Raw genomic sequence first — 16,228 nt, forward strand, 5'->3', positions numbered from 1 at the left:
ATAATTTGAAGTATGGCTCTGTTTAACACACAGCAGCTGAAAGAAAAAAAGTGTTCTCTAGAAATGTCATCCAGTTGCCCATATCCCTATTACTGTTTGCTGACAAAATTCTAAACCTCCTCATATGTTTGAGCCTATGCATTAGTTAATGATTCCAGAATTCCTAAAGAGGATGTAACTTTTCTAATCTTAGGGGAAGATGGGGGGAAGAAAGTGTTTTGTTTTGTTTTGTTTTGTTTTGTTTTGCTTACCAGTGCATTTGCAAATTACGTGTGAGCAGAGCAGACTCTTCCAAAAGTGGCTATTAATTCTCATATTTGGAATACCTGTTCTGTGGAAAATCCAGTCAGGAGCAAAAGTAGGTGATTCCTTCCTTCTCACCCCTGCCCCCTTCAAAAAGCAAGGAGGCCTTTATCCTCCGAAACAGAACATCTGTGTGAGAAGTAGCAGTCAGTAGTGTCAAAACATGTTTAGACCTCTGATTTGAATGGCATAAAATGAGAATTCCAGTGGCTACTCATCCATCACCGTTCCCCACGCTCAAACAGCGAGCTGCCAGCACACTTTCTCAGCTGCAGAACCATCTATTTTCTGGAGAGATGTGTTTATGTGTGTGGTGATTTCTTTTTCAGAGGCATATGAAGACATGCCTACTTAAATCAACCCCAGAGATGATTTGCTCAGCGGTTCTGTTTATCTCACCTGTACACTTAGGCAAGGGCTGCATTCCACAACGAGCTGAGGCATCAGGGGCAAATTCATCTCCAGGAGATTTGCTGTTCTCAGAAGTGAAGATCGAGTTGATCCAAGGTAAGTAAAACTTCATTGTAGAGTTTGGCTGATATAGCTGGGAACTGGCAATTTTTGAACACCTCTGAGGCTGTTACAAACGTGCAGCCAGTGGGCTGCTGCTATTTATGTGGACCTTTTGTGAAGACCTTTACAGACAGCTTTTGGAAATGAAGGTACTTACACTATTAGAATAGCAGGTTTAATGGTTTGGGAAATACTTTTAACTAATGTTCCTGCTGGCAAATTGACTATCTATTTCTTCTCTAAGATGTCTAAGATGTAAATGGTCTTTTTTTTTTTCTGAGTATGGAGGTTGTGTGTTGAAACCTGCTGTTCAATAATCCCAGCTGCATGCACGTTATTATCCCAGCACTGATTACAAGATTCCATTGACCACAAGCTGCCTGTTTGCCTGTCTAGATGTTGTGATTAGTGTACAATCAATCTTTAATCCAATCAGAAATCTCTCTGCCTGCAGCTGATAAAGGTCTCGGCAGGTCCCTGATGAGGCTGGAGCCCTGGTATCTCTAAGGGGACACCTGCACCCTGTGAGGTGCAGGAGCTAAGCAGGCTGATCTAAGAGAAAGGAATTAAGGTGGCCTGCAAAAAATCTGATAAACAGCATTCAAACAGAACAAACCAGGCAGATAAAGTGTGGGGCTCATCAGCCTCGCTGACCCTGGAGTGCTGCTCTTCTAAATCCTAACAAATGGAGGAGATCATCTTTTAGCTCAGGAAGACCATTAAACACAGATGATATAGTTTCTGGTTATTAAAAGAAAAAGCCAACAAATATTTATCTCATTGTGCAATTTTCTCCAGTGCATGAATTCCTCTGTACTACTTCAGCTTTGTACTTCATTGTCTGCTTTTCCTCACAGGAGTCTGGAATGGAATATAGCTGTGACTTTCCAAATTGTAGTGCAAAGAAATAATTGCCTATTCTTTGCTTCTTCTTTTTTAATTCCTTGACCCAACTTTAATTTCTTTTCTGTCTTTATCTGAGTATTCTTTCCTAATTCTGCAGATGGGATACTTATAATTACAGATCATATTAAAGCAGTTAAAAAATAGCACATTATTATGTGATAAACCTGTGTGCTTTATATTAATCCTTGTTGATCTGCTTCAGGGCAAACAGTTTCTCATAACTTCCTTTCTATGATGTGACCTGTTCTTATTACATTAACATTCAAAATTAGAGAGAATGACAACTAACTGCCTTATTGAAAGCTAAAGAACCTTCCAAAGTACCTCTTTTGTAACCATATAAACATCACTTAACTGCTTAAATGGAAACCATTGTTTTTATTTGTTTTATGGTTATTTTGAACATAGTTCTATGAATTATCATTGTTCCTAGAAATTCAGATTATTTCCACTAACCCCGTAGATATGTTATTCTTTGTAACTCCTGGGTGAGCTATATTCCCACTTTCAAGCTTTCCAGGGCATCTGACACCCATCTGAGATACCTGCAGCAAAGCTTACATTTATCTATATTCACAGTAAGCCTAAGATCAAAAGAAATATAATTATTCTGCCTGTGAAGTCTTTTTTTTCCTATATGACCATTTCAGATTTAATAATTTCTCTGATTTCAAAGTCTCTAATCAGTAAACAATGAACAGCATCACAGTGAAATAATCTAATTGTCACAGTTCTGACTTTCAGAAAAAGCTTTCAAGACTGCTTTAAACTTGACAATTTTGGCAAAACCTATTGTTACAATGTTAAATGGCCACAGTGCATGCAAAAAGAGCAACAATAGAGTACATACAGGTATTTGAAACACACACTTCAAAGTCAGCATGGTCTACTGTAAACAGTCATATCATGTTCAGAGCACAGTTAAAGACTCACTGTGAACTAAACCAGCTTATACCCAATGATTATGCCTTTAAAGATATATGGAAAATATCTGCTCTTCATAGAATATGACCTTCATAACTCAATTTATGGGTCATTCCCTCACTTGTGGGATATTTTCAATATCATAATTGTAAAAAGAGAAAGAAAGGAAGGAAAAATGTTCAGTTATTCATTTTGCAGGGCCTTTTTATTAAAAGCAGAAATAACATTAGATGAAAATCATTTCACTGATAATTTTAATGAAATATGAAGTGCTTTGAATATATTTTATTGCAGGCAATATAGAAAAAAGGCATTGGCTGCTTAATGTGTCATTTAATGAATGGATTCCACATTGCCTTACTTTGCCACATTTGGAAGTGAAGGCCATGCAAAGATGATAGCAAGTGCTTTCAAAAAGGGGCTTCTTCCCACATTTTTAAATTACACTTCACCTAATGGAAAGTGCAAAGTATAATGCAGCAGAAATGAGGCTGAACCAAAACATTGGAGCTACATACCTTAACAAATCTCACTGAATTTTATCCTGTAAGTGCATCTCTAATATGGAAAAAACCCCTGATGTTGATAATGTCCTAGCATGCTGAAGGTCAGGCTGATATAAGAAGGATCCCAAAGAAACAGAAATCTGGGCTAATTTGCAATAAGCTAAGCAGTTGCTTAGCTAGCCCAGCTGAAGGTGAGGAACCAGGGTGGAAGCTCTGCCCACAGGGATGCAAAGGTCACTACAGGGAAGGCGGGTAGGTGTCATTTGTTTACACCTTCTCCAGCTCAGAGAAAACCAAATGCAATTGCCAGTGCTGCAGAATACATTCTAATCTGCTCAATTTCTTTTTCTAGCAGAGACCCATTAATGGGTCTGACTCAGCAAGTTTCCAGTTATTAACCCTAAACTGCCTTTGGCTTTCTCTGGTAGCAGTTACCAGCTGTCCCCTCAGGCTTTTTTCCAGCAAGATGCAGCTTCATTAGTTGTGTCTAAAATGAACAAAGCATAAATGATAGCCATGAACTGGCCCTGGGGCTGGCTGCCACTGGGTGACTGGGTCTGCAGCACCTGCCCCTGTGTCCATCCCTTCAGAGCCCAATGTCCTGTGCTCATGCAGTCCTCCCAAAAGCTTAGGAGAGAACAGCCAAGCTCCAGCTCAGAAATGCTAACACTTAGGCAGTAAGTGGTCTGGGATGCAGAGCTCAGGCTTATTATCTGGCACTTCTATTTAGCAGTGCAGGCATACCTATTGGTTTATTGAAAACAGACCTCCACAGCCACAAGCACTGTCTTTTAAACTAGCAAAGAAAAATTGTAGGAATCCATCAGAAAACATGCTGCAGGAAATTTTATCATATCATTGCAAGTAGGCATCTTGAATACCCTATTAGGTTAGAGATTAGACTTTATATGAAAAAAAATATATGTAAAGAAGGTCTGAACTGGAGAAACTTCCATATCAAGCTTGAGGAGGATTCCACATGTATTTTTTGGTCATTTTGGAAAAAGCCCTGCAGCAGAAAGGGGGTATATCTTCTCTGTTGCACAGGACAGCAGGAAATGGATCAATGGCAGGAAATCTAGAATAGAAAGAAAAGTGTCTCTGGCCTATGGATGTAAGAAGCAGGAACAGAGAGCAAACTCACCTTTTGATATTTTCCACATTTAACTTTTTGATGTCCAAGCTCCATTGCCAAGTTGCTGGCTTCACATTAAAATAAATGAATGATGCAAATAGGAAAGTCTGTATGTAACAGACACTGCTTGTTAACAGGAAGAACACCTTTCTTTCAAGGTATGGTAATGAGAAGGAAAAAAACCCATGTAGTAATATAGTCAACCTTTTAAAATTGCTTTGAAATAGCTTTTTATCAATATAAGACCTGCAAGTTTAACACCATATGGTCTTAGAACCTAAGTCAGTTACATGGAAGTGTCAAGTATTGTTACAGATCCCATTATCATGCAGATCCATAAACAAGCAGCTGCATAATTTCTCAAATGATTATCACTCTTGCACACCTGGTGTATGTTATATATAAAAAAATTAACAAACAGAAGTGAGAATTTTACTACACTGCCGTGCTGTCATGGCAAATTGCACCATCAAAATCCAATTGCACAACCCAGCTTAAGGCATCAGTATGACAAGAGAACTGCAGTATATAACTGTAGAGACAGGGCTCCATTAAATAAGATGTGAAACAGGGCAGCGTGGAGCCTGGAAAACCCAGGAGGTGCTGAAGGCAATGTAATAGGGCCCCATCATCAACAGCATCAAAGGCTGCTGATAAATCAAGACTATGAAAGAAGGAGCTTCTCAGTTAGCTTGAAGCAACAGATCCTCATTACAAACTCTCTCAAGAGCAGTTCCAGCACAGTAGCAATATCTGAAACAAGACTGAAATTTATTAGAAGGATTTTTGTGCATTAAAGCCAGCCTGTAATGTCAGAACAGTGCTTCCTAATGCAAGGAAATTGAGGGGCAAATAAGGAAAGCTGAAAAATTTGCAGTAATTACACTTTATATTTTAATGCAATTAAGAAAAATATTGTTTTGACAGTGTTTCACTCCTCAAAAATGTTTTCTTCTGGCTATCCAGCTTCTGTTTGGTTTGAGCTTCTAAACAGGAATTGACATATAGGAAAAAATAAACACCATCTCCAAAACACCCAAATATTCAGGAGCAGTGTGATCAGGTGTTATTAACTACATCTGGCCTCTTGATCTCAAAGGTCCCCCAACATCTACGTTTTTTGTTTGGGATCTACAAGCTTACACCCAAGTGATGGGCTCTGGACGTCTCTGCTCCTCATTAGGATGCAGGTAGGACATGTGAAGGGATATCCATACTTTCAGACTCAGTCTGTTAACACTGGCAGAGTCAGAGCTCATCATAACTGCTGTAGAAAAGGCAGCTGTAAGACAGGAATAGAAACCTATTAATAGGGTTCTTCACCAAAAGAGAGGAGATATACAGGACTCTAAAGACTGAGTTACACCATCTATTCAATGGACAGAGGTTTTTACCAAAGAAAAAATAGTTCTGGACACAAAAAAATCAAGCCCATAACTCCCTCAGAACTACTTTATCTGCTGAGATGTAGATTTCCTTTCCTCTAGCGTCCTTCCTGAATTTCCCAATGAAGCATCATTGCTTCAATAGGACAGGTCAGAATAAACAGTAAAGGCAGTTTTCTTGGCAGTGAAAGAGATTGATTTGAAAGTCTACAGGGTCCAGATCCCAGCCCTCCAACTTCCATGGTTAGAATAAAAACAATCACAAAAATACCCTGTTGAGTTCTCATCCCAAGATGTCAACCTCATTTTCACATGTCTTCAAATGTAAAATGAAATCAAAACTTAAGCAGAACAATATAATGAAAGGAAAGTAAGTGGGATTAGAAGACCCCAGAACTGCTTCTTATTCCACCGTCCAACTTTTCATATTCCAATTTGAAAATCTCTGAAGATGACAAAGGTACATGTGTAGCACTGGAACTTAAATTCCAAAGCATTTAGGACTTCACAAAAGTATGAAATGAAAAAAATCTCATAAATCTACATAAATGTACTATGAAATAAAGTATTGCTAGCGTGAGATCTGACATGACAGATATATTCTTAACTACACATAATTCATAATACATATAATAAGAGCAAAACATTCTTGCAGTTTCCTGTATTAGAGCAGGTCTTAAGTTTAACTTCTACAATGAATTTTTAAATTAAGAGTATCAAATTTTTAAATGACCATTGTAAGAAGTTTCGAAGTCTTAAATACAGATCACCTCTAAAGCTTAGTCTACTTATTTCCATAGGAATTTATAGCAATTTATTATAAAAATTAAAGCTAAGCCTTTGCCATGAATCTGACTGAAACATACAGTAAGGATGAATTATAAATCCTCATGATAGGGAAATACAAAGTAGTAGACTAAATTCAAATCCTCTGCTATCCCGAGTTACTTACTGACAATGTTCATATGGGGCTCCATTGTGCCTGCACTGTTAGTTTGGAGCAAAATCTTGCAATAGGCTTCACACAAGCTGGTAAACATTCTCACCCTCACTATATACAAATATGAGCCTGGTGGTGATAATTTGCTTTCTTTGAGAGTAGCCTTTAACATGAAGGATGAGTGTCCAGCTCCCACAGCCATGCATCTCCAAGGATTTTTGAGTTTGTCCTGAGCACTATGTAGTAAATATAAACCAAAGGTAATAGAGAAATTATACCATAGATATTCCTTTGAACATATCTCTCACTCTAAAGCTTGAAATGGTTCAGAATTTAGCAAGCAGCAAATAAAATTCCATTTCAATTGTATTTGAGTTATAGTCATTGCCAAAAGGCTTAGTTCAAAATATCTAGGTATGATGTAAGATTTTATGGGTTGGGATATACCCAAATATAAATAAATCTGAAGAAATGTTACTATACTGTTATTTGAAGTTAGACCAATGCAAAAATGTATTTGCTCCAGCATATTTTGTATGTTCTAAAATCATGCTCTGTATTCAGCTGTTCTGTTGTTTGGCTTTGTCAGCCCTAATGAAGTTATTTCACCTGGTGCTGCAGCCTAAAATGCCCCTCTTCATGCCTGTCTAGTCTTAGCAAAAAAAGCCCCAAACATTCTTATTATCAAAACAGCCTCTCTGGCATTACAAAACATGCAAAGTTTACGTGTGTCTTTGGAAGTGGAATAGTAAATTATCCACAGTAAGCTAGATCTCACGACCTTCACCCGGTTTTTACTCACTGCCCTGAGAAATTCAAGAAAATATTTTCTTAATTAGGAATCTTGTAAGAACTTGTCAAGCACATTGAAAAAGAAGAGATTCGTAAGAGTTGACTAATAGCAGTTCTGTGCTGTTAACAGAAGATGGATACAATGCACTTTTCTATCCTTCTCATCACACTGAAACAAGCAGCTGCAGTTTATTGTAAACTAATCCACGTGTCTAGATTGTGGCAGACAAAGAGATGCCCTTACAAAGGCTCTGCTGATTGGAGGGCACTGAAGAGCACTGTTCTCTCCTCTGTTGTGAGATGTTCTTCTCTGCTGGGGACTGCATGCACTAAGTCATTTTCTGAATATAAGCAAGAAATCATCTTTTAATCTATGCATCACTTAACCAAGGCAAAGAGAAATACTCTGAAAACTAGGGCATGTGACCAGAAGCTTACGTGTTAAACAACAACAAAAAGGGGAACAAGAACCAAGCCCACCTTTCTTTATCCTTAAAAACAAATTAAAGTGACAGGACCCCATGCTCTGAAATGTCATCCATCAAAAGTTGGCAACATTATTTGAAAAAATAATGATTGAACTTGCTGTGACATCTTCCTTGCTTCTAGAATGCCAGAAATTCTGTTGCTTTCCTAAATTGCCAGTCATGTAACTATTTAGAAACTCTCCAGGGAGGTGAGCATTAAAACAGGCTGGAGGGAGCCAAAGTCATATTCTTGAATTGAAAAATCTGTCCAAACTTGTGACTGCATAAAATAGTTATTTTTAATGTGTAAAAGCAATCATTCTTAGCAATAGTGTATTAATAGTGTTACTCAGTTGGTCAGCTGAGAATGTGTTTAGTAGGGAAAGGACATGAGTCTCCCCCATCCCCGGGAAGTCGTTGTGGAAAGGGTTTGAAGTGCAATACTCAACACTCAGGTTTCAGCTATTTGTTAACTTGTAGTACTCCTCTGAAACTCAAAGGTTTGTTACTCAGTGGAAACAGTTAATTCTTAGGAACCCTTGGAACATCTTAGAAATGCATAGGAAAATATGTGTGTCATTCACCAGGACTCAAAATTTCTCAAGGAGAAACAGCCTGGTAGGTAGATGTAAACACCATCATAAGGACAATAATCTAGTTTGAATTCCTCAGACCACTTATCTTCATAATATGCCAGTATTCACATACAAATAAATTTTTTTTGTTCCATAAAAGTTTTAAGTACCAGTGTAAGAGACCATTCTTTTGAAAATTACTTTCATATTTTTTATGGGTGAAACCTTGGAAAATATAATGATCAACATCTTTTATTGCATTGTTGTTGTATTTGAACTGCAGCTTTTTATATTCCAAAGTTAATTGGAGATTATTTATCTGTGAATCCAACCTGTTTTGTCATTTTGCAATCTTTATTTTAAAGTGATAGTGGTGTTAAATACACAGAATTCTGGAGCAAAGAGAGGCATTTACCACAGCCCATCTCTGAATAAGCCAGTGGAGGTCTTTTGTATAACATTAGGATTTTCTCTTTAATTTTGGTGAATCAAGATCAAGATCAAATATATTTTTCCAGACACTATCCAGGCAGAGGAGTCTCTCAAAGTGCTAACAGCAAAACATATGCATTTGCTTTCTCTGCTATAGCATTCAAGAGCAGACTTCAGCATAGAATTTTTCTGAAGAGCAGTAGCTAATGCCTTCCAAAAGCTGGAACAGGTAAAAATGCTATCATATGGTATAGCTGCATTGCTGTAGTTATCTGTGACACCAGAAAAAGCAGTCATATATCTAATCAGATTTTCTGTACTTCTACAGTATAATTTTCTATGCTTAGACAGATGTATCAGAACAAAAGAGACAGGCAGCAACTGTAAAATAAAATTCAGTTCTTCTCATACCAGTGCCCGACTGACTGCTACACACTGACTTATCAGAGGAACCAGAGAAAGATGTGTCACATATGTACATCCCATTCTCAGCAGCAGTCAGTTAGTTGTGATAGATAAACAGAAATGAAACACCAGAAAGAGCTGAGGTAAACCTTGCACTCAAATTAATAGGATCATGCTGTGCTGTTGTTACATGCTAAACGTGGGAAGGCCAGCTGTGACATTCTCAGAATGTCATAAACATCAGTCAGCACAAGCTGAATGATGGTGGTGCTCCATCCACAAAGCTCTGTTTGAAAGACTCTCTTGGTGTGACTTTGTCACAGCCCTCTATGCTATAGTCTGGGGACACCTTTTACTACCCCCTGCTACAGCCAAGGGATGTGCAACCAGTAGCAGCTTCATCACCATGTCCTAGCAGAAGGGATTATCTGCAGCTTGCTCTTTGGCAAAAATAAAAAACTTGGTTAAGCTGGAGACCAAGAACAGCAAAGAAAAGGATTGTGGAGGGAAGTAGGGAGGAGAAGCCTGGAATTCAGGCAGAAATGCAACGAGTGGAAAAAGGAAGGGGGAAGAACACACACTTGAATGGGAGGGAGGAAGAGGCTGGGAGGAGAGCAAGACAGGGAACAGTCAGGTAGCAGGAGAGGGATCAGGGTGCAGGTAACAGTGGGCTAAGGATGGCTCTCTCACAGGACTGTGAGCTGTGTGACTGCTGTGGGGGTAGTATGGACTGTGGACTAGAGGACTGGTATGTTAGCAGAGAGAGCAGTAGCAAATGAGAGAGGGGAGATAAAACACTGGTGTGAAATGAAAAAGAGGTTTGGGATAGAACAGATAGAAATTTGTGTTGAGGGAGACGAGATCAATGTTATGGGACTGGAAGACATGGAAGTCATGTCAAAATCAGCAGAAAAAGGTGAGGATTAGAGAGAATGAAGTGCAAGAAGTTGCAGTGTGTGATGTTCCCAGGCCTACAGGAGCTACAAAATGTGTCATATTCCCACAAAAACCAGTGTGTCTGATTTTTCTTTGCTCAGACAGCTCCAATCTGCTCATCTTGCACACACGACTCACTTCAAACTCACAGCATCTCTAGAAGTGCAGATGGTCCTGTAAGTAATTGAGGATCCCTACAGAGTGAACACTAATGGAAAAATACCCCACTTTTATCCTTTATCTTGAAGCATGCAAAGTATTTTTTACCACCTAATCCTGCATTCAGTCTGTTACTTACAGTAATATTGTTGTAAAACACATAAGACTGGAGACCATCTGACTGTCAGGTTGTATTTAACATGTTTAATGAAAATTTAATGCTCCTACAATTGATTTTTCTCTAAGTGGCACTGAATTACTTATGAATAACCTCATCACTACTTAAACAAAACATGCTTCTCTAATGAGGTACAGCTAAATGAAGATCAAAATGATCCATAATGCAGCATATACTTGGCAATACTGAATCAAGATCCTTCATATTTTTGGAACAAAGAAGCTCTAGAAAAGATGGGTAAGAAAGAAAGATGAAAGTGGTTTCCATCCTTGAAAGTAGAAAAGACAAATGGATGGGCTCGAAATGAAAGCTGTGGTAAGTGCTCATGCTAGAACTGGGGACTGCTTTCCCTTGTTCTTCCTCCTCCCTTCTCCCACCTGCATTTTCTTTTCTCCAGCATCCTTGATCTTTTTCTTATTTTTTATCCCTGAATAATCACAGAATGAATGAGTCAAAACACTGGACTTATTCCTTTGGAAAGAGAGGATGTACCTGTTCCCATGCCTTCCATTCATGGATTGTTTTTTCCATGACAGTGCAGTAGAATGGACCTTCTTCATGGGGTAAAAAGGAGCTCCACCAAATATGTGTCAAAAGATGGGGTATCCTGATCTGCACTGATAAATGCCTTGAGTTCTCAGTCCTTTACAGGCAAAAGGGGAAAAAGCCCCCACCTTTTCTAAGGGACTTTAATTCTCCTGGTGACATGGCTTCTACATCCTCAAGGAGTTTGGAGGCACCAAGGACAATTTGGTATTGATTCCATTAAAGTTGCTTCCTAGACATGATTTCTATTAGAAAAATGACTTAATCTAAGAATATATAACAAAGTAAGTAGCTCTTTCAGTCTTCCCCGAGGCTGTTGATTCCCACCCCAGGAGCTGCTGGCACATCCTTGCTGTGCCCATGGGGGGATCATGCCATGCCTGTACTAAAGTATCATTTTGGACCACACCAAAGAGATGCCAATTGGTTGAAGCACTAAAATGAAAGTTTACTTTAAGGCAGCTTATTGGGAAACACCAATCTGAATGTTAAAGATGAAGATGGAACAAAAACTAGAAATAGTGCATTTGTAGTAAAAAATAAGACAAAGCTAAGTCAATCAGACAATAAGCATCATTAGAGCAGAAATTAATATGCACACAGAGTGCTTTGAGAGAGCTGTTTACATTTTTCATAATGAGCTAGGTTCAGAAGATGAAGCAGGACTTTCATGGCTGGATTAATTAGGGTTCACTTTACACAGGACTGCAGAAGCCAGCAGTTAGTGTAATACACCCAGAGAACTGGCAATCACTGAGAAAATTCCTCCCCTGTGACAACCCATTCTCTGTTAGTGTCGCTGATCACTCATGATGCACAAAGTAGCACAACTGTGCCAGCCACTTCAGAAGCGGCTCAAATAGCTCAGGTTTCAGTCAAGTACTCACTTGTGTATCAGCTAATGAAAAAAGTGAAGAGCATTGAAAAATTAAAAAAACAGAAATAAAAAAAAAAAAATAAAAATTTTCTTACAAAAATTGTCTTTCCCATGTAAAGCAGAACAGAACTGCATCATATTTTTCAGAACCATCAACCTTAAATTCTGGTATGTGAAGGTAAAATCTCTGATTTCTGCACCACTGATTATCAATATATTGTATATTGACTAATTAACTTCCTCGCACTTCTCCTTCTGACATGCTTATTAAACAATAATTTCCTGAAGAATGATGCAGAGTGATGATTATCAGAGGCAAACCAGCTCTTTAAAGAATTTTTCTAACAGTAGATGACAGAAACAGAAAACAAGTAGATAGGGAGTCCATTGAAGAAGAAAAAGAGTGTTTTCCAGGACAGTTACGCTGACATTTTTATATCTCCATACACATTTTGCAATACACTAATTTTGCAAAATACAACAATTTAACATTAAAATTATAATTATAGAATTGATTCAATTTTTTATTATAAAATTTATCCTACTATCTCAGATAACATGTAGGATGGAATGCAAAATAAGAAAGTAAGAATTAAGTGGTTTTTTGAAATGCATCTATGAAAAGGCATTTTATTACAAAATAATGCTATGACAAAACTGTTAAGAGTTATTGTAGCAGAAAATCATTACTTCAAATTCAACATACCTGTGATAGCATGTCTGTGGCACCACTATTCACACACCAGTTCAGAATGTTATCTCTGAGAAACAAAACTTCAGTAGTAGTTTAGCAAAACAAATAGATTTGTATAGTGAGTCAAGGACACAATGGTTTCTTACTGGACAGTGGGAACTGCAACCCAGGAAACACCTCCGACTTAAAGGTGCCATACATTAAGTTCAGCTTTTTGTACCGATACTCTGTGGTATGAACAAAAGGTTAGAAACAAAAACTTTATCGAGGCAGTATTATTCCATGGACTAGTCTTTGGGCAAGGACAGCCATTGCTGTCAAAATCAGTAAAAAACTACTACCCATGATTTCAGGTAATCAGTAATTTTTAACAGAAAATCTCTATTGCAGAAGTGAAAAGTGAATATTTATGCCAAAATAAAACACTGCACTATTTCTAATACAAACCCAAAGCCTGTAAAAGGAGGTTTGACTTTCTCTGCTGCAAAAACTTTGTGTATCATCTCAGGGACAAATAATGTTTCTCCCTGATGAGAGAGTCCTCAGTCCTCAAATGTAAAACAGAGTAGTGTTTTGTATCAGCCCTCTAAAACACAAACATAGAATAGTATAAGGAATTAAACACAACAACAAAGGAATGAGGACAAGTTTCCTACATTAACATCTTAGTAGGCTTAACTAAATCTATCTATAGCCTAATTATTATTACTTTAACTAAAGGAAATTAAATTCATATCATGTGAAGTTTTCATCAGATAAAGTACAGGATCAGAATTTCAATGCTCCAGTGAAGGATGAGGAACTTTAAAGCTTGTTCACTGAGTCATAGGTATGAAAGCAGAAATTTAGTAAATTTTGGTTATTCAAAAATCACAAAATCATAGAATGAGCTGAGTTGGAAGTGACTCACAAGGATCAGTGAGTCCAACTCCTGGCCCTGCTCAGCACCAACCCCAAGAGTCACACCATGTGCCTGAGAGCACTGTCCAAACACTTCTGGAACTCTGTGGAAGGTGCTGTGACCACTGCCCTTCCCACTCCTCATGTGGCTTCCCTCAAGGACCTTCACCACCTTTGTTGCTTTCCTTGGGACACTTTCTCATAGTTCAATGTCTTTCTTAGATTGTGGCACCCAGAACTGCCCCCAGCACTGGAGGTGAGGCTGCCCCAGCTCAGAGCAGAGCAGGACAATCCCTGCCTTGCCTGGCTGGTGATGCTGTGCCTGATGTCCCCAGGACAGGGCTGTCCCTCCTGGCTGCCAGGGCACTGCTGGCTCATGTTCAATTTTCCATCTCCCAGGAGGTTTAGGTCCTTTTCCACGGTGCTGCTTTCCAGCCTCTCATTGCCCAGTCTGTCCATACAACCAGGGTTGCCCCATCCCAGCTGCAGGATCTGGCATTTTCCCTTGTTGAACTTCATATGGTTGCTGATCACCCAGCCCTCTAATTTTTCCAGATATTGGACCACAGATGTGTCTTCCTTGAACAATGAAAGATCTGTGCACCAATATGTTTCAAAACTACATGAAAGAGATATGCAAAAAGGAAAAAGGATTGGTTTTTGTTATCATGAAAAATATGGGATGGATTAGACTGATCAGCTTTGACTTCTGTTTTAGAATGCTGTCATAACAATGGTAAGAATCACAAAGAGATGTTGGAGAAAATGATCAAAGCTGTTTAATTTTGTGAAAGGGTGGTTACCAGAACAGAATCTAGAAGAGATTAGGCATTCTTCAAAACTTTGACAGAAAGTAAGGATTTTGTTATGGACAGTTCTGAAGGCAGTCACACATGCGTGGGAGACTGTCACCAAGTGTACTTTCCACCACTTCCCTAGTAGCAGGAGGGAACAGTAATTTCCTTTAATTAGACACTTAAAAGTTTTAGGCAGACTTTTGCCACATTTCAAGAAAACCAGCAGGAACATCCTGTGCTGTTCACTAACTGTAGCTATCTCATCTTTATAGACATATACAACTCTCTCTATATGAGAAACCAGTAGGGAAATTGTGTTAATTCAGGAGTTCTACATGCAGAAGCTAAAACAAAACATCAGGTTAAGCAACTCATCTTTCTAACAGCATAGAGCAGAAACGCATCAACCACTCCCTTCCTTGTAAAACTAAGAGTCATGCAAAATATGTAAGCCTTTCTCCTGATCATAGAGTGGTAACAGACTAAAAAACATGTTTTTTTTTTAGTGGAAAGGTCATTTTCACTTCATGGGCAAAACTTTTCATCCAGGTCCCAGAATGAAAATGCTCCTGCTTCACATGCAAATTGGATAATCCTAGACACCAGATTAACAAGGCCACTGTGTTAAGTCAAGCAGGAAATGGATTTATAGTTCTGAGGTCGTTGTTTGAATGAAAGATTTCCCCAATGCAAGTAGAGAAGAAATTTTGGGATGAGAGTGTGTTGTACAATGATGTCCCAACACACAACACCAGGTTTTGCTGAGAGCTACAGCTTGTACAAACACCAAGAGCCTGCAGTTGCATTCTTTGTGAGCATCTTCCACGTGTACATAGCACTGTTCCCTCCATTTCTGTGATGTGCAAACATCAACAATTTGACAAACAAAGCTCTTAATTATGAAAAATCAGAGCATTTGATAACATAAACAGAACTACAGAATTCCTCTTCATATGATAAAAACAGAAATTAAGCAAACATTATGGAATAAATACTACTTACTCAGTGCAAATTTTCATTTAATAAGAAGGGTTTTAAAGTTGAAAGCTTGGAAATTTTTCATTCTGGACTGAGTGATGCAGTGCAGTCTTGTTTTCCTCTGTAAACATAGCACGGGAATCATCTTGCAAAGGGATGAGAGACAAAAGGATAAATTATACAGCACTAGACCAAAGAATGAATGGGCCAGCATCCATCGTGTTTTCAAGAAGTAACCCTTGTTATGCACCTTGTTTTCTTCTTTCTTTCATTCTTCTTAATTAATACTTGAAAACAGGTCACTTTCCTGTAAGGTTTAGTTCTTATAATATTAAAAACAGAATAAATAATTGAAAAACATGGAACAGAACATGGACAATTGAAGGACTCACCTTTCAGGTAATATATTCTGCCAGCACCTGTGCCTGCACAGTCTGAGCCAATCCTGAGATTACTGAGGTCTGCAGGTGGTCAGGTAGTCATGGGATGGAAATGGTAAACTGCTGTTCTCATTCCTGGAACACAGAAATGAGACTCCAAATCAATGTTCTGCTCCCCACCTCGGAGCACATCCTCTTACATCTCCTGTTGTCTTCATTCTCTCCTGTCAAGACAACTTTGCTGTTGTGTTCCAAAAGCACTACCTTTTTATTTTGGGTATGTTTCCTCAATTTTTGTTGTGTGTGTCAATAGACTCACCGAAAGAACAGCAGCACTTTTGCTCCCAGTGTCTGTCAAGGGTGGACTGAGGGACTACAAGAGGAATGTTAAAATCCTTGGTCTTCCTTCATGGTTTAGGAAGCTGTCAAATGCTCAGGCTGCCCCAGTGGGACAGAAATACATCACATGCTAGCTGAAACATGTAATGCAAGAGAAAATT

This window comes from Sturnus vulgaris, chromosome 1 (assembly GCF_052056855.1).
Source record: "Sturnus vulgaris isolate bStuVul1 chromosome 1, bStuVul1.hap1, whole genome shotgun sequence".
NCBI lineage: Eukaryota > Metazoa > Chordata > Aves > Passeriformes > Sturnidae > Sturnus > Sturnus vulgaris.